This window comes from Rana temporaria, chromosome 2 (genome assembly GCF_905171775.1).
Source record: "Rana temporaria chromosome 2, aRanTem1.1, whole genome shotgun sequence".
Classification (NCBI taxonomy): Eukaryota; Metazoa; Chordata; class Amphibia; order Anura; family Ranidae; genus Rana; species Rana temporaria.
The window spans coordinates 117,669,923-117,691,662 of NC_053490.1; the positions used below are offsets into that span (position 1 = coordinate 117,669,923).

Sequence of the window (21,740 nt, forward strand, 5' to 3'; positions counted from 1 at the left end):
AATTTTGTAATTCGTACTTTACTGTGATTGACTTGACTGTCTTAGTTAGCACACACACCCTGTCTAGAATTAAGTCTGACGTAGAAGAAAACTAAAATATGTCAGATATTACAAATACAAATTTAGAAATTAGATGCACTGCAGTCTAACACAGAAAAAGACACAAGGAGCCAGGAGGTAATGAGAAAGAAGCTCATTGGGGGAAGGAACAAACCTCTTCAGAGGAAAGGGACAGCGCTCAGTGGCTATTGGTCAATGTCCAGAAATATTTCAGTACTAACGAAAGCTAATTTACATTATTTCGTATTTTCATTGTTTTCATTTCCGTTTTACGAAGATTCGTAATTTATTTTTCGTTAGTTTTGATTTTCGTTTTTTATTCTTTGTTCGGCATTTCGGTTGTTTTCTTTTCGATCTTCGAAATTAGTAAGTTTGCATTTTCGTTCATGTTGTTTTTCGTAATTTTTTTTTTTTTGGGGTTCGGTATTTTCGTTGTTTCTAAGTTTTCGTTTCTTTCTTCTTTCGTATCTTCGTTGTTTTCCATATTCGTTATTTTGAAAATATCATTTTCCTGACTGACTCCATGGCAGCCTATGTGTGGGTTAATCCCGCCTCCTCTCCATTGATAGGACCCCATACCCATAAAGGTTTACTCACCGCCCAGTACTGGTGTTCCTTTTTTGTCCTCCTCCATGGATCTAGGAAATACAGAGTTGTTCAAAACAAGACATACTTGGAAATGGATAGCACACTTTAAGCGGTGCAGCTCGGATCCCAGCCATGGGCGGGTGGAGAGCTTTGCAGCAACTTCCCCTCCGCTGTGCGGTCGTTGCTGTGTGTGCTGAAGATCCGGACTTCCTGGCTGGCAAGGTCTTATCTTATTCCATGGCAGTCACCTATGTGTTGTATGTATTTTGTATGTTTCTTATTGCCTGTATGGCGGCTGGAGCGCTCCTGCGTTCCAGCGCCGTTTTTTTCCTCTTCCTGGTATGAGCACCAGAGCCCTTCGCGCATGCGCAATGCCCACTCTCAGAGTGAGGCTTGGTTCGCGCATGCGCAGTCGGACGGGACTCGCGGCGGCCGCGCAGGCGCCGTTGAGTCATTCACCACTGCGCAGGCGCGTACGTGGGCAGCGTCTGACGTCACCGGCGGGGGTTTTAAAATCAGCTGCTCGCCTGTGTACATTGGGGATTCTCCTGACAGGCGAGCAGCTGACCCTGTGATCTGTGCCAGGTTAGTGTGGGGGATCTGCCTGTGCTATAGGCACAGATCCCCTTTTATATTCCTTTTATATTCCTTTTATATTCCTGCATTTATTTTTGGGTGATTTTAAATATAATGCATAATAATTATTAATTTTTTAATGTATTCTTTTCTACCTTGCCTAGCAATTTAAAAAGTTATATTTGATTTTCTATATGGTATTTGAAAATCTTTCTCTTCTTAAAGGGGCAGTGTTCTTATATTTTTATTTTTTATCTGGCACCATAGGATCTCTTCCGTTGTTTGGATAAGTGTCTCAGTACTATGCAGGTCCAAGACACTATGGACCAGTCACCGTCTACAGGTGGCCAGCCCTCACGCACAAGGTATGTGCAGGTGAGGGGGGGCGTAGGGGTGGAAGTCACACTTTGTATAAATTTGTCTGACTTATTTCCCCTATATATATCTCATTTTTCTTAGCCCTTCCGGTCCTGATCCTTATGCCGCTATCCAGTCCGCAGACCTTGCCAGGCCGCATCAACATTCCTCTTCCTCTAAATCAAAGAGTAAACGAAGATCTCCATCTACATCTTCCCATCAGAGGAGAAGTTCCCATTCCTCCTCCAGACACTGCTCCCACCGCCACGAAAGCCGCTCTGATCACAGAGCCTGCTGGGGATGTGACACTTACGTCCCGGAGGGCAAATCATTATGTGACCGATGCTACGCCCTGGCGGTTGGGGAAAAGGAGACTGAAGATCGTCGTATCGAGTCTCTTGTGGAACGTGTGGTGCAAAAATCTTTGAGAGAGAATGTCTCCCACACACAAAGTCAAACCGGTACCATCAGGTCTGGTTCTCCAGCCATTGAGGTCCATGAGGATCCTGGTCCTTCCCAGCCTCGCGCTGCTTCCCCAGATTCCCAGGAGGGTGAACTGGAAAGCGATGAGGAGAGTCTAGAGTTCGACTTCTCCCAAGTAACACCACTTATCAAAGCAATCAAAGAGGCTCTCTTGTGGGAAGAGCAATCTACTTCTCCAGCTAAGCAAAAGAAATATTTTAAACGCCTGGGGAAGGAGCGCCCAAGTTTTCCGTTGTTAACCGAACTAAAGGGCATCTTTGAAGAAGAATGGAGTAGAGTAGACAAGAGGTCCTCTATGGCCAACAAGGCCTCCAGACTGTATCCCTTCAAAGCAGATGACGTTAAGCACCTGGAGAATATTCCTGTGGTAGACGCAGCAGTGACACGACTGTCCAAGCATGTTACACTGCCACTGGCTGATTCAATGTCCTTCAAGGATGGTCTTGATAGGAGGATGGATCAAGACCTCAAAATAATCTACGGTCTTGCTGGTACAGCCTGCAAACCTGCTTTGGCCTTGGCAGCTTTATCCAAAGCAATGGAGGCCTGGACGGAGAATGTGGACTCCTTCCTTAAGGGTGTCTCTGAAGAGCTGGCCAGAAGTTCTGCTACGTCAGAACTTAAACTAGCAGTTGCCTTTCTGGGGGAGGCATCGGTCGATTTAATTCGCCTATTGGCAAGAATTATGCTGTCCTCTGTTACAGCCAAGAGGGCCTTGTGGTTGCGCCCCTGGGTCGCCGACCCATCGTCCAAACAAAATTGGTGTAAGATTCCCTTTGAGGGATCATCCTTGTTTGGCAACAAGCTGGATGACGCCATTGCTAAGGCTACAGGTGGTAAATCGGGTTTTCTCCCCCAGGACAGGCGTCAGTCCAGTAAGAAGAAACCGCAATTCCGAAGGTATAGCCCGGACCGCACTAGAGAAGCTCGCGCCTACAGACCTGGCGGAAACTTCAGAAGAAACTGGGGTAGAGGCCGTGCATCTTTTCGCAAACCAGCGTTTTCTAACCAAGCGTCGAGTGGACGCGATCAGGCGAAGTCCTTTTGAAACAACGCCCGCCCAGGCGGATCGGGTGGGAGCTCGACTGCTCCTCTTTCGTCACGTTTGGGCGGCCTCGATCACGGACTTTTGGGTCATCAAGACAATAACATCAGGCCACGCATGGTCGTTCTCCAGCATTCCTCTTCCCAGGTTCATTTCCACCCTTCTCCCAAGGTCAGCGGAACAGAGACAGGTTCTTCTAACTTATGTGGATCTACTCAAATCCCAAGGAGCAGTAGTATGCGTCCCAAAGGACGAACAGTTTCATGGAGTATACTCCCCCCTCTTCTTGGTGCAGAAGAAAAGCGGTGCTTGGCGTCCAGTCATAGATTTGACCTATCTAAACAAATTTATAAAACACAGAAGGTTCAAGATGGAAACTCTGTCGACAATCCAGCAAGCCATACAGCCAGGCGACTGGATGATCTCGATAGATCTGAAGGACGCTTATTTCCACGTTCCGGTGGCAATCGAGCTACAGAAATATCTCAGGTTCCACGTTGGACAAGAACACCTTCAATTTGTGTGCCTACCCTTTGGGCTGACAACCTCACCACGAGTCTTCACCAAAACCCTGTTGGCAGTGGTAGCCTTTATCAGACTGAAAAAGATAAGACTTTATCATTATCTAGACGACCTCCTTGTCCTAGCCCAGGACAAGACTCAGCTCTTGTGTTGGGTGGACTCCTGCGCTGTGTAGGATATGGGTGAGGGAGAGTGGGCCAGATGGATGGCGATGGGGTGGATGGACGTGGATACTGCAGCAAACAACAGGGGTGTTGTCCTCTCAAGACAGGCAAAATTGGATGTGTAAAGTGTGAAAGTGTCTGCGCTGTAGGAAGCCTGGACTGGGGGGGGTGGCAAGGAGAGGGGTGTGGGGTGAGTGGTCGGAAATCCGTGGGTCAGTGGGATAATGAGTATATAAACACAGTAAGGGTGACCCACAATAAAAAGAAAATAGGTGTGGTCTGGCCTGACAGGTGTGGCGAAAAACACATAAAAAAACTCTTGTCACTGATAAGTGAATATTACAAACAAATGAACTTGTGAGGTGAGTGGAGAAAATCAACAAATAAAGTGGGCGAAGCCCAAATGATAGTGGTAGAATCCAATGAGCAATAGTGAAAAACAGTCAAAAAACAAGGAAAATGGAGATTGACTGATGAGTAGGTAAGTGGTTAAGTGTGGGGAATACCAAACTCCAGTGAGTCGTGGTGTGTGATCAGGTAGGTCCACACACCGTGCACCCTTCACCAGTAGTGAATCAAATGGCTTACCTCTCTACTCACGTATAAGCTCAAATCAGTCACTGTACCAGCTAGTTGTTGAATGTATATTTGCTTGTTATAGTCTCGGTGCATACATGTAAAGACAGCGATACAAATGTTGTTGCTTGGACTTCTTGCAAACAGCAAGAAGACAGAATTTCCACAGTCAGGGGTGGCTAATTGTCCACTTACACAACTTACAGTGATGTATAAGGGGCGTGTGCCTATCTCCACGAGCGCCGAACTCGTATTCCAATCTTCCTACTACTGCCAGTTTCCTCTCAGCATCGAATGGAACCGTCCGCTCGTGATGAGACAAATAGGCAGGGATAGAAAGGAGAGGGGGGGCACATCGCGTGAACCAGGCAAAAAAAGAATTTATTAAAACAAGTGTTAAAAATAAAAGACTCACATAGGGCAGTTTACAGGCGGTTCCGTAGCTACGAGCGCCGCGCTCGTCCACTGTCCGTCAGGTACTGCTCCTGGTGTGTACTCTGTATTCCCGACGCGTATTCGTCACATCACGTGACTTCATCAGGTCACGTGATGTGACGAATACGCGTCGGGAATACAGAGTACACACCAGGAGCAGTACCTGACGGACAGTGGACGAGCGCGGCGCTCGTAGCTACGGAACCGCCTGTAAACTGCCCTATGTGAGTCTTTTATTTTTAACACTTGTTTTAATAAATTCTTTTTTTGCCTGGTTCACGCGATGTGCCCCCCCTCTCCTTTCTATCCCTGCCTATTTGTCTCATCACGAGCGGACGGTTCCATTCGATGCTGAGAGGAAACTGGCAGTAGTAGGAAGATTGGAATACGAGTTCGGCGCTCGTGGAGATAGGCACACGCCCCTTATACATCACTGTAAGTTGTGTAAGTGGACAATTAGCCACCCCTGACTGTGGAAATTCTGTCTTCTTGCTGTTTGCAAGAAGTCCAAGCAACAACATTTGTATCGCTGTCTTTACATGTATGCACCGAGACTATAACAAGCAAATATACATTCAACAACTAGCTGGTACAGTGACTGATTTGAGCTTATACGTGAGTAGAGAGGTAAGCCATTTGATTCACTACTGGTGAAGGGTGCACGGTGTGTGGACCTACCTGATCACACACCACGACTCACTGGAGTTTGGTATTCCCCACACTTAACCACTTACCTACTCATCAGTCAATCTCCATTTTCCTTGTTTTTTGACTGTTTTTCACTATTGCTCATTGGATTCTACCACTATCATTTGGGCTTCGCCCACTTTATTTGTTGATTTTCTCCACTCACCTCACAAGTTCATTTGTTTGTAATATTCACTTATCAGTGACAAGAGTTTTTTATGTGTTTTTCGCCACACCTGTCAGGCCAGACCACACCTATTTTCTTTTTATTGTGGGTCACCCTTACTGTGTTTATATACTCATTATCCCACTGACCCACGGATTTCCGACCACTCACCCCACACCCCTCTCCTTGCCACCCCCCCCAGTCCAGGCTTCCTACAGCGCAGACACTTTCACACTTTACACAAGACTCAGCTCTTAGCGCAAAGAGATCAGGTAATCTCGATCCTGTCCGAATTCGGTTGGCTCCTGAACCTAACGAAAAGCCATTTGGAACTAACTCAATGCCTAGTATATCTGGGGGCCCAGTTCGACACAGTGAAGAAAACCATCTCTCTTCCGATGGAAAAGATCCCTGTGGTTCAGGAGAGGATTTCTCGAGCGCTAGACACCCACCACCTGAAGGCATTCCAATGTCTAAAGATCATCGGAACAATGGTTTCCACAACCCCCATGGTGAAATGGGCATTGTGGAGACTACGTCCCTTCCAGTCCGGCTTCCTCAGGCAGTGGAAGTCAGGCAACAAGAATCAGCAGATTCGCATCTCAACTTCTATGAGGAACAGCCTCTTCTGGTGGCTTCAGCCAAAAAACCTACGGAAGTGCCATTCTATCGCCCCGGTCTCCTGGGTCACAGTGACGACCGATGCCAGTGGCTACGGCTGGGGGGCCCTGTGTGGCACAAACATGGCGCAAGGCAGATGGGATGCTCACCTCCGCAATCCGGGCTCGAACATCCTAGAGCTTCGAGCAGCCTGGTGTGCCCTCCAGTCCTTCTCCCAGCTCCTGAAGGGAGAGTCGGTACTGTTGAGGATGGACAACACCACAGCGGTGTCCTATGTCAAGAGACAAGGAGGGACACGGAGTTCGTCTCTTTTACGGGAAGTCGAACCCATCATGAAGTGGGCACAGGAAAACCTGGTCAACCTGACAGCAGTCTTTATTCCCGAGGTACAGAACTCCCAGGCAGACTTTCTTTCACGCACTCAGGTGGATATCAACGAGTGGTCTCTCCACATCCAATCATTCCAATGGATCTTGTCTCTGGGAGTCAGTCCCCAAGTAGATCTTTTTGCTTCACAGCACAATACCAAGATGGAGAAGTTCTACTCGAGAGGTCATTGCAGTCAGGCGATCGGGATGGATGCCTTGACGGATCGGTGGAGTTTCCAGAGGGCATATGCCTTTCCCCCGATCCCAGTAATACTGAGATTTCTACAGAGACTTCAAGCAGAAGAGGTCGAGGTGACGCTAGTGGCTCCCTACTGGCCGAACAGGCCATGGTTCCCTCTCCTGGTCCAACTGAGCTATCGGGACCCAGTACCTCTACCAGTCAGACCGGACCTTCTCTCTCAGGGTTCACTCCTACACCCCTGTCCGGCTCTGATGAAACTGACGGTCTGGTTCTTGAGAGGGAGAGGCTGGAATCCCTTGGTTGCGCCTCTGGGGTGATCTCCACGCTGATGAGCTTGAGAAGGGCAAGCACGAATAGAGTCTACGGAAGAATTTGGGATAAATTTGTAGAATTCTCTACGGTCTCAGGCAGGTCCTTTAGGAATCCAGAAATCCAAGATGTATTGAGTTTTCTCCAAACGGGGTTAGATCTTCCCCTATCCGTAAGCTCATTGAGAGTTCAAATCTCTGCCCTGTCGCCCTTCTCTGGAATTTCGTGGGCAGTACTAGTCAAACAATTTTTTCGAGGGGCATCAAGGTTGAGACCTCAAAGGAAACCAAGATTTCCCAAGTGGGATCTCCCACTAGTCCTGGATTTTCTGAGTGGGCTCAGTATGTCGGTGCCTTCCCCGTCCTCTATAAAGGACTTTTCAGCTAAAGTGGCATTCTTGGTCGCTATCACCTCGGCCAAAAGAGTGTCGGAGATCTGGTCTCTTGGTCACAAAGAGCCATTCCTTACCTTCTTCCCGGATCGGGTGGTTTTGATACCCATGCTGGGTTCAAATCCAAAAGTTTCTTCTGTCTTTCATGAGAATCAAGAAGTTGTCCTCCCTACTTTCAGGTCTTCGGATTCCAATGAAACTCACCCTCTAGACATGGGCAAGATCCTTTCTGAATACATCCAGATGACGTCCCCCTTTAGACGTTCCGATCATTTGTTTATCCTGCACTCAGGCAGTAACAAGGGGAAAAAGGCTTCTGCCAGAACAATCGCGGCCTGGATCGTTCAGACAATACAGCAGGCTTATAGGGCGAAGGGCTTGGCTCCTCCGCAGGCGGTAACAGCTCACTCTACCAGAGGGATGGCCGCATCCTGGGCGGCAGCTCGTCACGTGGCTCCAGATGTCATCTGCAGAGCGGCCTCTTGGTCTTCTATACATACCTTTATGTCCCATTATTGTGTTGAGCCTGCATCTCTTTCCTCTGTGAATTTTGGTTTATCAGTTTTGTCAGTTGACGGGACAAATTAAAATTTATTTTTTGTTCAGCATACCCACCCGTGTGGTCTGGCTAGTTATTTCCCACACGTAGGCTGCCATGGAGTCAGTCAGGAAAAAGGAAAATTTATTATCATACTTACCGTAAAATAACGAAAATTGATGGAAAACGTATTCGTAACTAAAAAAATTGCACATGTCTAAAAGTCATTCATAAATCAACTTACAGACTAGACTGCCCAAAATGTCTCATTATATTATAAGTGAGTCACTGGAGAGCACTTGGGGGGGGGAGCAATGGGGGGGGAGTGGAGAGCACTGGGATGGTGGCTGGAGAGCAGGGGGGCATAAAGAACAGGGGTGGAGAGAACTGTGGGGGGGGGGAGAGTTAGGTGGCGGAGGAGAGCACTGGGTAGGAGCTAGGGAGCACAAAGAGAAATGCCAGCAAAAGAAGTTGGATGGGAGGATCGGCAGGGGGGCTTCATATAGAGGAAATTAGCTTTCTATATTCCTCCATACAGCCGCTGAATGCTTGATTCTCCACTTCTCACTCCTGCAAGCATTCAGTGGCTGCATGGAGGAATATAGAAAGCTAATTTCCTCTATGTGCGGCCCCCCTGCCGATCCTCCCATCCAGGCACACAGGCGGGTAGCTCCATACGGAGCTGACTGTCAGGTCTGTGTTTGGCGGCGGCACTGTAACACGGTCCCGCCCCCCTAGACCTGCTCCTGTGATAGGCTGAACACTGATTCTATCTACTATCACACAAGCTGGTCTAGGGGCGCGGGACCGTGTTACAGCGCCTCCGCCGCCGAACACAGACCCGGCAGCCAGCTCCGTGATACACAGGAGCAGGAGAGAGGGGACTCAGGGAGCACTGCCGCAACTCAAAGCGGCCCCAGGGCAGACGGCCTACCAGGGAATTTCCCGTTATCCTGGTAGGCCAGTCCGGCCCTGGTCACTAGGACACAGGTTTTTTATTTTATTTCATGTGTAATTAAAGGTTGCTGTACATCAACCACAACAACCCTGAAGTAAACTGTTTATTAATAGTATGGCACATCATGAAGGAAATAAAGGATGCTACAAAGTAAAATGTGCAAGACGTCTACTATAAGTGCTGCTGTTAAATATAGTTGTGCTGTTTTTCATAAATAAACTATCCATGGAATGCTCATTTGCAAAGCAACATACTTTGCATTAACCTCAATAGCAAGTGAAGAAAACTAATGCATACTCTATTATGAGCTGTTCTCATTCTAATGACTTCCACTTATGTTGTTATACTCAACATGTGTCATAATAAACCAGAATGACATGGTGCCAGAGGCATTCCACTTCTGTATGCTATGTTAGGCCATGCTTCTCATGGAGCCACTCAACCATACCTACAATTCATCCAGCTTAATAAACCTCTGCATAAAATATGGGTATTATCAGGCCTTGTAAATATGACTGTAGGAATATAGTCATTAGGCAGCCATTGTCTTTCCAAAGATACAAGGATCACGTTATACTATTCGGTTGTAAAGAGAACATTTGATCTGTATAAGTGTATTATTGTGCTTCTAGGAAGAAGAAAGAAACCAAAAGCTGCTAGGAGAGGCAGATTTTTTTTTTAATGTTTAAATGTAAGAGAAATACACTATATTGCATACCTCCCAACATTCTGGGACACCCCCTGACACGCCCCAATTAAAGGAGAATTAAAAAAAAATATTAGTTAAACCCACAAGCGCTTTTTTACCATTCCTTTTATGTTGGCTTTTGGAATTTACAAATGCAGCAATTTAGAAACTTCATGAAAGGTTTAGCACCTGGAAACACTTTTTGATAGATAATTAGTGCATTTTATATACAACTGTAAATCTTCATGCACACTGGATGTTACAATAACGTAATAAAAACGTCAGCATTTTTCCAGTGAGTTTTTGAACTTTTTTCAATGTTTTTGCAGTAGAGTTTTTTAGCCTTTATTAGCGTTTTTCCACGTTAGTGTTTTTTTTTTTAATGGATCAAAACGTTAAAAAAACGCCGGTGAGCAACGTTTTGCTGACTCATCAGGGCATCCCAAGGATATCCCAGAACTGCGTAGTCTATCTGCCAAGATTGTGTGATCTATCTGCCGGGGCTTTGTGATCTATCTGCCGGGGCTGTGTCATTTATCTGCCGGGGCTGTGTGATCTATCTGCCGGGGCTGTGTCATTTATCTGCCGGGGCTGTGTGATCTATCTGCCGGGGCTGTGTCATTTATCTGCCGGGGCTGTGTGATCTATCTGCCGGTGCTGTGTGATCTATCTGCCAGAGCCGTGTGATCTATCTGCCGAGATTGTGAGATCTAGCTGCTCGGGCTGTGTGATCTATCTGCCAGGACTGTGTGATCTATCTCCTGGGAATTGTGATCTATCTGCTGGGGCTTTGTGATGCATTTGCCAGGCTATGTGATCTATCTGTTCGGGCTGTGTGATCTATCTGCCAAGGCGGTGTGATCTATCTCCCGGGGCTTTGTCGGGGCTGTGTGAATTATCTGCCGGGGCTTTGTGATCTATCTGCCGGGGCTGTGTGATCTATCTGCCGGGGCTGTGTAATCTATCTCCCGGGGCTTTGTCGGGGCTGTGTGAATTATCTGCCGGGGCTTTGTGATCTATCTGCCGGGGCTGTGTGATCTATCTGCCGGGGCTGTGTAATCTATCTCCCGGGGCTTTGTCGGGGCTGTGTGAATTATCTCCCGGGGCTGTGTGATCTATCTGCCGGGGCTGTGTAATCTATCTGCCGGGGCTTTGTGACCTATCTTCCAAGATTGTGTAATCTATCTGCCAGGGCTTTGTGATCTATCTGCCGGGGCTTTGTGACCTATCTTCCAAGATTGTGTAATCTATCTGCCAGGGCTTTGTGATCTATCTGCCGGGGCTGTGTGATCTATCTGCTGGGACTGTGTGATCTATCTACAGGGGCTGTGTAATCTATCTACCGGGGCTGTGTGATCTATCTCCCGGCATTGTGATCTATCTGCCGGGGCTGTGTGATGTATCTGCCGGGCTGTATGATCTATCTGCCAGGACTGTGTGATCTATACAATGGGGCTATGTATATTGAAAAGCTGTCGCATAGATCACACAGCCCATGCAGCACTACATGATCTATTACAATTGTGAATGAACAAGCAGCGTTGTGTGATAGAGTTGCCAGTGCTGTTTATGTTTACTAGCAGCAGCTCTATGATACAGTCCCACAGCGCCCTTGTTCTTTCATAATATAAAAGAACAGTCAGCTTAGAGAGAAAGCAGGTGCTCAGTGCTGGCTGTACCTTTACCTACCGGAACACCCATAAATTGGGCTTCAGACTGGGTGGACTACAGCCAGCTCTAACACAAATGGAGAGAAGCTTATAATCTGCAACCCAGGGATACCAATCAGAACAACCAGAACCCTGGGTTTTTTTAAAAAAAATTAAAATGTTGATGGGAGTCTTTCTTTAAAGTTTTTGATAGGGTGTGGTAGGGTTAAACTTTTTTTTCTGTGAGTGCCCCCATTGAATGCCCCCATTGAGGAGTTTTACCCTTATATTAGTGACCATTGTCACCAAAGACTAAAGTGGAAGGAAATCCAGAATTATACAGTTGTCCTTGGAAAAAGACGCCTACACCTGGGGCTGCTGTCTAAGGCTGACCATAGAAAGCCAAAATGTCATTTTTTTCCTGCTGATTTGATTTCAATTCAATCTGAGAGTGGTCTTCTAAGCACCATCTGGCTCAACAAAAGTCAATTTAAAAACGACTTAGCTGGCGGAAAAATATCAGCCGAACAGAAACTGTATTCTATCAGATTCAATCACTGTTTGGGTATTCAGGCAGCCACATGTGCTGCAGCTGCTGACTAGTGAATACCATAGCTGGCAGGGGATATTTCTCCATTTACACTGTTTAGGGTGGAAGGTAGAATCAAATGATATGCTCTTGTTCAGCATGTGAGCAAGAGAAAACAAAATCATGTGAGGCTAGTATAAAAGGGGAGCTCTTTTGACTTTGAGAGGTTTGCTCTAACTACCTGTTTTGTCTCTGGGCACCATAACCTGCCAGGGGTTTAAAAGAGAAGTATGGACTTATAAAAAAAAAAAAACAGCGAGAACTGAGCGATCAAACACCTCTGATCGCTCAGTTCTCCCTCGGCTATCTGTTCTGCCCCTTCAGTGCTCAATGGAGCGCAGGGCTGTGGAGGGGGCAGAAGGGGCTGACTCAGGCTCTCAGTGTGTAGCTGAGAGGCTGAGCTAGGTGCCGGTCCAGGCATCTGGGTGGAATCCCAACTATAGTGATGTCAGCTGACAGCAGACTTTAGCCCGCTGTCAGCTGAAAACGGGTCACAGGAGTGCAGAACAAACTGCACTCCTGTAACCTACAGGAGGAGTATTGCCAAAAATAGCTCTGGCTATACTTCTCCTTTAAATCCTTCCCTATTCTCTGCTAAACAAAAAAGTATTGGTTATACTACACATTAATAAAGAAACACAGAGCAACTGCCATAAATAATGAAAGGCTAAGTATACTGAAAAACACTAAACTTTTTTTTTTCCATTTTAGAACTGGGGATGATTAAAACAGTTCTAAATGTATTTATTTATATTTGTGTTGTAAAATTTCCCTTCACTTCTGAAACAATTTCCCTTACTAAGTGACTCAGCCACTGTGAGCTCTGTAATACACCGTAATTAAAAGTAATAGCTACATACAATAAACAGCACTATGTTCAGCAATGGTGGAGAAGAGCTCAGCTTGACTTTTTCGGCAGCAGATGTAAAGTCACCTGCACACCTCCCAACTTTCTGTGATGGGAATAAGGGACACCTATTAGCAAAGGTACGTAGGCATAGGACACACCCCTACCACGCCCCCCTTAAAGGAGAACTGTAAAAAAGTGCTTTTTTACCACTACTATTTCTTTATTTGGCTTTCGCAATTTACAAAAGCAGCAATTTAGAAATTGGATGAAAGGTTTAGCACTGCGAACAGTACTGACACTGGTGTTGGGGGCTATTATTGCATTCAATTATACCAATCCTGGAGGGGCTGTTAGTGTACCCACTGATACCAGTCCTGGGGGTTATTATTGTGCCCACTGACACCAATGCTGGGACCATTACTGCATCCACTGCAACTGATGCTCTGGCTTATTATTGCATCCACTGACACCAGCGCTGGGGGCTATTATTGCATTCACTGACAACAATGTGGGGGGCTATTATTGCGTTTATTGACACCAGTGCTGGGGGTAGTTGTGTCTACTGATACCAATGCTAGGGGTTATTATTGTGTCCACTAATATCAATGCTGGGAGTTATTATTGTGTTCACTAACATCAGTGCTGGGGGGCTAATATTGCATTCACTGATATCAGTACCGGGGGTTATTATTGTGTCCACTGCCACCAGATCTGGGAGTAATTATTGCGTACACTGACACTAATGTTGCTGGTTATTACTGTGTCCACTGACACCGGTGCTGGGGGTTATTATTGAATTCAAAGACACCAATGTTGAGGGTAATTATTGCGTACACTGACACCAATGTTGGGGGTTTTACAGTGTCCACTGGAAACAATGCTAGAGGTTATCATTGCACTCACTGATACCAGTGCTGGGGGGTTATACCAAGTTCACTGACACCAATGCTGGGGGTTATTTTTGTGTTCACTGACACCAATGCTGGGGGTTATTATTGTGCTCACTGACACCAATGCTGGGGGTTATTATTGCGTCCTAAAGCCCTGTACACATATGCTGAATATTGGGTGGTAACGGCTGGTTCAATGGAACCCGGCCAACATTCAGCCTGCATGTATGGCTGTCAGACAGACAGAAGCTGTCCGGATGTCTGGCTTTTGTCGAAGGGGTATGAAAAAGTCTTCTGATTGGCATTCGGTCAGCGATTGCAGTCAATGTCCCCCCTGTCAGAACACAATAGCTCAGTGGGGAGATCACTGCACTAACATTAAATTGTTTTTTTTCCTTCAGCTCGCGGGGTTAAAAAAAAAAAGATTGTGTGTACAGTATTAGGTTTAAGACATCAATGCTGGGGGTTATTGTTGCATCCACTGATACCAATGCTGGAGGTTATTATAGCATCTGTTGCACTAATGCTGGGGGTTAATATTGTGTCCACTGGCACTAATGCTGGGGGTTATTACTCAATCCAACCACACCAATGCTGTTTATTGCGTCCACTGACAGCAATGCTGGGGGGTTATTATTACATCCCCTGACAACAATGCTGGGGGTTATTATTGTGTCCACTGACAGCAAAGCTGGGAGTTATTATTGCGCCCCCTGACAGCAATGCTGTGGGTTATTATTCCCCCCTGACAGCAATGTTGGGGGTTAGTATTGCGCCTTCTGATTGGCATCCGGTCAGCGATTGCAGTCAATGTCCCCCTGTCATAACACAATAGCTCAGTGGGGAGATCACTGCACTAACATTGGATTGTTTTTTTTCCTTCAGCTCGCTGGGTTAAAAAAAAAAAAAATGATTGTGTGTATTAGGCTTAAGACATACATCAATGCTGGGGGTTATTGTTGCATCCACTGATACCAATGCTGGAGGTTATTATAGAATCTGTGGCACCAGTGCTGGGGGTTAATATTGTGTCCACTGGCACTAATGCTGGGGGTTATTACTCAATCCAACCACACCAATGCTGTTTATTGCGTCCACTGACAGCAATGCTGGGGGGTTATTATTACATCCCCTGACAACAATGCTGGGGGTTATTATTGTGTCCACTGACAGCAAAGCTGGGAGTTATTATTGCGCCCCCTGACAGCAATGCTATGGGTTATTATTCCCCCCTGACAGCAATGTTGGGGGTTAGTATTGCGCCTTCTGATTGGCATCCGGTCAGCGATTGCAGTCAATGTCCCCCTGTCATAACACAATAGCTCAGTAGGGAGATCACTGCACTAACATTGGATTGTTTTTTTTCCTTCAGCTCGCTGGGTTAAAAAAAAAAAAATGATTGTGTGTATTAGGCTTAAGACATACATCAATGCTGGGGGTTATTGTTGCATCCACTGATACCAATGCTGGAGGTTATTATAGAATCTGTGGCACCAGTGCTGGGGGTTAATATTGTGTCCACTGGCACTAATGCTGGGGGTTATTACTCAATCCAACCACACCAATGCTGTTTATTATTGCGTCCACTGACAGCAATGCTGGGGGGGTTATTATTGCATCCCCTGACAGCAATTCTGGGGGTTATTATTGTGTCCACTGACAGCAAAGCTAGGGGGTTATTATTGCATCCCCTGACAGCAATGCTGGGGGTTATTATTCCCCCCGACAGCAATTCTGGGGGTTATTCTTCCCCCCTGACAGCAATGATGGGGGTTATTATTGCTTCAACTGACAGCAATGCTGCAGGTTATTATTGCGTCCACTGACAGCAATGCTGAGGGTTAATATTGCATCCACTGACAACAATGCTGGGGGTTATTACTGCGTCCGTTGACAACAATGCTGGGGGTTATTATTGCAGCCACTGACAGCAATGCTAATGGTTATTATTGCGTCCACTGACAACAATACTAAGGGTTATCATTGCGTCCACTGACAGCAATGCTAAGGGTTATTATTGCATCCACTGACAACAATACTAAGGGTTATCTTTGCGTCCACTGACAGCAATGCTGCGGGTTATTATTGCGTCCACTGGGCCATATTCTTAAAGAAAGTAGGCGGGCGGCGCGTAAGCCATTTACACTCCGCCACCCCAACCTACAGGAGCAAGTGCTGTATTCCCCAAACACTTTCTCTGTAGTTTGGGGCGGCGGAGTGTAATTGGCCCGGCGTATCCCCGCGTATATCCAAGGGGGCGGCTTCTATTTAAATTAAGAGCGCCCCCGATTCTAACGAACTGCGCATGCGCCGGGCTTAAAATAGCCCAGTGCGCATGCTCCAGTTCTCGGCGTAAAACGTCAATGACACCGACGTGTGCGTCATTGACGTAAAGTCGTATTCAAGAACGACTTAGTAAAACGACGTACCCGACGGGAAAACACGACGCGGACCCGACGCCATACTTAACATGGCCTACGTGGGACTGGCGTTAGGTTACCCCTGCTATATGAGGGGTAACCTTACGCCTACGCAAACGACATAAGCGACGGTTACGCGACGCAAATTCGTTCGGGAATCGGCGTATCAGGCTCATTTGCATAAACAAATGAGACCTGAACGTAAACGCCACCTAGCGGCCGGTGGAGTAATTACATTTAAGATCCGACAGTGTAAGTGACTTACACATGTCGGATCTTCAGCGTATCTAAGCGAAAATGATTCTAAGAATCACTCGCATAGATACACTGGCCAAAAAAGAGAGATACGATGGAGTATCCTGAGATACTCCATCGTAACTTTACTCAGAATATGGCCCACTGACAGCAATGTTGGGGGTTATTATTGCATGCACTGGCAGCAATGCTGGTGGTTATTATTGCATGCACTGACAGCAATGCTTAGGGTTATTATTGCATGCACTGACAGCAATTCTGGGGGTTATTATTGCATGCACTGCTGGGGGTTATTATTGCATGCACTGACAGCAATGCTGGGGGTTATTATTGCATGCACTGACAGCAATGCTAAGGGTTATTATTGCATGCACTGACAGCAATGCTGAGGGTTATTATTGCATGCACTGACAGCAATGCTGGAGGTTATTATTGCATGCACTGACAGCAATGCTTAGGGTTATTATTGCATGCACTGACAGCAATGCTTAGGGTTATTATTGCATGCACTGACAGCAATGCTGGGGGTTATTATTGCATGTACTGACAGCAATGCTTAGGGTTATTATTGCATGCACTGACAGCAATTCTGGGGGTTATTATTGCATGCACTGACAGCAATGCTGGGGGTTATTATTGCATGCACTGACAGCAATGCTGGTGGTTATTATTGCATGCACTGACAGCAATGCTGGGGGTTATTACTGCGTCCGCTGACAACAATGCTGGGGTTATTATTGCATGCACTGACAGCAATGCTGGGGGTTATTATTGTGTCCACTGACAGCAAAGCTGGGGGGTTATTATTACATGCCCTGATAGCAATGCTGGGGGTTATTATTCCCCCCTGACAGCAATGCTGGGCACTGAGATGTGAAATGTGCTACTATTATGTGGCCCTCTAGAGGTGTCGGAATCTGCACTATAATTTTCCAGCTGGCCACCACTGTTCTATCCCCTCAACTAACCAAAATCAAGTTGTGTCTTCAGTTTAATAGGGAGGTAGACTAGTGTGGATGATGTGGTGATGGATGGTGTGGTGATGGATGGAGAGGCTGATGTTACAGGCAGTGTACACATCTCTAGGACCTGGGGGATCCTGTTCTCCCTCCTCCTTCTAGAATACACCTGTTCAGTGTGATCCTTGTCCCCTCCCCCCTGCTCCTCTGTGTGCAGGTATCACTGTGTGTGGAGGGAGACTCCTCCTGTGTGCTGTTCATTGAGGAGTGTGCACCTCCTTCATCACCGATCACTGTGCACCTCCTTCATCACCGATCACCGAGGAGTGTGTAGTGCACCTCCTTCATCACTGATCACCGAGGAGTGTGTAGTGCACCTCCTTCATCACTGATCGCTGTGCACCTCCTTCCCCAGTGATCGCTGTACATTTCCTGAATCAGTCGTCTCCGCTCAGTGACAGCACAAGTGTGCCTGTGTCCTCCTGATCACAGAGCCGTCCGATCTCCGATCACAGAGCCGTCCGATCTCCGATCGCAGAGCCGTCCGATCTCCGATCACAGAGCCGTCCGATCTCCGATCGCAGAGCCATCCGATCTCCGATCACACAGATATAAGGTAAGAGCCGATCTCCGATCCTCATCACACCGATGGGTTACCGGACCATCCCATCCGATGTTAGAACTTTGTGATCTCCGATGAGTGGAGGTGTGAGTGCTCTCATTGTATGATGGGGCTATCTAGCGCTCATCTGTCTCACATGTTGCATAGTGTGTGTTCATTCAATATAAGTGATCGCTATGACAAGTGTCTATTGTGCATTGTTTGCTTAGCAACCCCATAGACCGGCAGAGAATGACCGATCCTCCTCCCCCTCTTCTTATTGCCGGACATTAGTCACTGTGCTGAGTCGGTGATCGCTGGAAATCCCCCGATCCTCAGGCTGACATGTCCTACAAGTCAGATTGAGATCTGTCTGCTCAGAGTTTCTGCACTCGTCATACTTTTCTTTGCTGTTTTTGAATGAATGTGACCAGAAGTAGACATGTGAGCTTTAATCTGCCCATATACTTTACAATCTGATTGTACAACCTCTTTTTTAGATTTTCCAAAATGATACCTAAACAATTCATCACTTGTAGGCCCCTCTACATAGGTAATGGTCGATCTGAAGGCAATCGTATAGTATATGGCCAGCTTTACAGTAACGTAAACTATACCAGTAATGTGGAGGCAATGATCAACTTTTTTTTTTTTTTTTTTTTTTGCTGCATACAAATTCTACATGCCAACAATTTTTGGGGAAGATCAGGACCCAATTTTACTAATGCGTTTTAGCGCGCATATTGCAATAAGGCCTCATTCACATTGGCGTATCAATGTGTGCCCACATAGGTTGCGCAGGTGATCCATATAGACTCCTGCAGGCAGCCTGTTCAGATCAATGACAGGTGGATGACCTGCGCGGATCTTCTCCAATTACATCCCAGAGTTTAATCCTTGCAAGTCTCCTGCACAGATCAGAGCGCAGCCTGTCTGCATCCTCATCTAATCCGACCCACCCGGATGTACACTTCCAAAATGCGTTTGGAGAGATGTCTGTACAGAACACCTGTGCATCTCACGCGGGTGAAAACAATCGCACAGGTAAAGGGATTGGTACACTAGTGTGAATGAGGCCTAAAAGTGTTCAACTTCTCCATAATAATAATAGTGTCCGTACCCATCTGCTTTTTGAGAAATATGACAGCTATGTTTTTTCTGTGACTTAGCCCCAGTTCACACCAATGTGACTTGTCACGTGATTTGACACTTCCAAATTACATGACAAGTCGCACCCTATTGTCAGCAAAGGAACCGTTCACACTGGTGTGACTCCGACTTTGTGGTGCTGCGCTGATTGTTCCTGCACTATGTTTTTGCGATTTCAGATGTGACGTGCATAAGCATCTGTGCATGAAGTCGTAAAGATGTCAGACAAGTCGCATTCAGTGTGAACTAGAGTTAAGCCTCCATCCACATTCAGCATAAGCATAGATGGATGATTTAAGGCATTTTTTTATTTATTTTTTTGGGACGTGTTTTTATTTATTTATTTTTAATGCATGATTTGTAGTACTGTACTGGAACCAATTTGTGCATTTTTTGGCCCCATGGATTTGTAAAATGAGTGTGCCTGAAAAACACGTAATTTTAACGTTTTTATTTACATTTTTTATTTTTTTGGGTGCTTGTTCACACCATTAAGCTGCGTTTTTGTGCACACCATGGCACCTGTATAGTGTTTTCTATGTTCTCAGTTCACACCATACATGTGCTGTGGTTTGTGTGCAGAGATGACAGCTCAGTGGACATGGTGTGAACAAGCCCCTAAAGTCTATGGCAAGGGTGTCAAACTCAATTTCATCGTGGGCGGCATCAGCATTATGATTGCCCTCAAAAGGACCTGTTGTATCTGTAGGATTAGATGTACAGCGCATCCTCTCCCCTTTACATTTCTTTCTCGCAAACCGTAGCTACAGGAAAGAAACTCGCACCATCCATGGCCAGCCTAAACGCTACAAAAAGCACCTCTTCACTTGCGCTTAGTTATATGAATGGCCACACTTCTGTTTGTATAGCTGTGGACACAATAGGGGAGAGTAAAGCTGCCCATACACTGTTCAAATGTCCATTTCCTGATAAACTGGCCAAAATACTTGGGTGGCCCTGTCTGCCCCCCTACACCCCTGGCCCAACACCCCCTTCCCAATCTTTGCTGTTTAGCATAGATAGGGGAATCTGATAAAAAAAAAACTTTATTTTTTTATTTTTTATTTTTTTTATCCAGCCTGCAGGATAAAGTATATGGCCAGCTTCTGTTTTTTATCGCCGTATGTGGCTCCAAAGGGGTAATTTCCCCTTAACTTCCTGTCATGGTGACAGCATTGTTAGTGGGACAGGAAATTAAGCAAAATGGTGTTGGATCTTCTAGCCTGCGCCTTTTCCCAGTGGATTATGTTGCTATTGACATTTTAAGACCTTTTCCATCACATCCAATGATGGCACACCTCCCATATATGATCCATTTATTTTACGACCGGTCTCCCCTAGTAAGAATCATCAATCTATAGTCAACAACCCATTCAATTGATATTCCACAGTGGATTTTGATTGATAATTAAGATGCAGTAATGATCATAACTTACAATCATAATTGGGGATGCAGGGAACACACCTTTGCATCCCCATGTGGGCAAATACGGCCCTCACACAGGTGTACGTTTTAGTAGGCCTGTGTGAACAAGTCTTAAATCAATTGTAAGGGAAGTCATGGCTATTCGATATTTAACAGCATGTATGGCTACCATATCAAGGAAGTGAGGGGAAATCTCCCAACAGCGTGTATGGCCACAATGTATTGTAGAGAAAGTGAGGGGAAATCTCCTCCAACAGTGTGTATGGCCACCATATACGGAAAGGTGAGGGAAAATCTCCTCCAACAGCATGTATGGCAGCTATATATACGGAAAGTGAGGGGAAATCTCCTCCAACAGCCTGTATGGCCACTATATATGGAAAGTGAGGGGAAATCTCCTCCAACAGCATGTATGGCCACTATATACTGAAAGTAAGGGGAAATCTCCGCCAACAGATGGTATGGCCACCATATAGGGGAAGTGAGGGGAAATTTCCAAAAGAGGCTCAGAGCAATTAAAACTCTCGCCTGACTTTTCCACAACTTTTGGCTGGACACTATAGTAATTTATGGTTTGGGGAAAACTCTAGTAGCACATAGCAACTACTAACAAGCCTCTGCTATTGTTCTGACAGGGAAATGTGATTATATGCTTGGTGCACTTTGATCATTGTGGTCACTCCTAGTCGTCACATATAAGATAAGAATGCTCGATTTACCTCACAGTGTGTGTATGCAGGCCAGCCTACAGTTACGCGCAGCAGTGCTTCATATAAATCTTGCAGGTTCTCTAATCTGTAATCGTGTGGTACAGTGCACACCATTTAACAGGGTGCGATTTCTTGGGGTGTTTTAAAACCTCAAAGCTTCTTGTGAAAAGTGTCAGTAAAGCTCACACTCGTATTCCCATTGTGACCATTATTGGAGGGGCAGTGACATTGCCAGTTCACACCCAACTGTTTGCTGCCTTTTGTCTCTTTCCTCTGTACTGACGTGGAACATTTTAGTTTGAGGTGAGGCTGTACAGGAATTTCTGTCACCTGAGTCATTCAAACTCAGCACTATTGAAACTGAAATATTTTATCACTATTACGTTGACCCTGATATTTTTGGAGTGTGAAGACACACACAAACACACACGCGCGCCCCTGTTTTCTTTGCTCCTGTATAGGTGTAAAGACGTCTGAAATAGTGGCGATGAACACCAGACCGTTTTTG

General features: G+C 46.1%; 1 protein-coding gene across 1 annotated transcript in view; it reads left to right on the forward strand.

The window, feature by feature from the left end:
- Positions 1-17,597: 17,597 nt before the first annotated feature.
- Positions 17,598-21,740, forward strand: part of GALNT6 (polypeptide N-acetylgalactosaminyltransferase 6) — a 113,518-nt gene continuing 109,375 nt past the window's right edge. The window contains exon 1 of the mRNA XM_040340825.1: positions 17,598-17,962. The gene's annotated coding sequence lies outside the window, so the exon portion shown is untranslated. The remainder of the gene's footprint in view (positions 17,963-21,740) is intronic.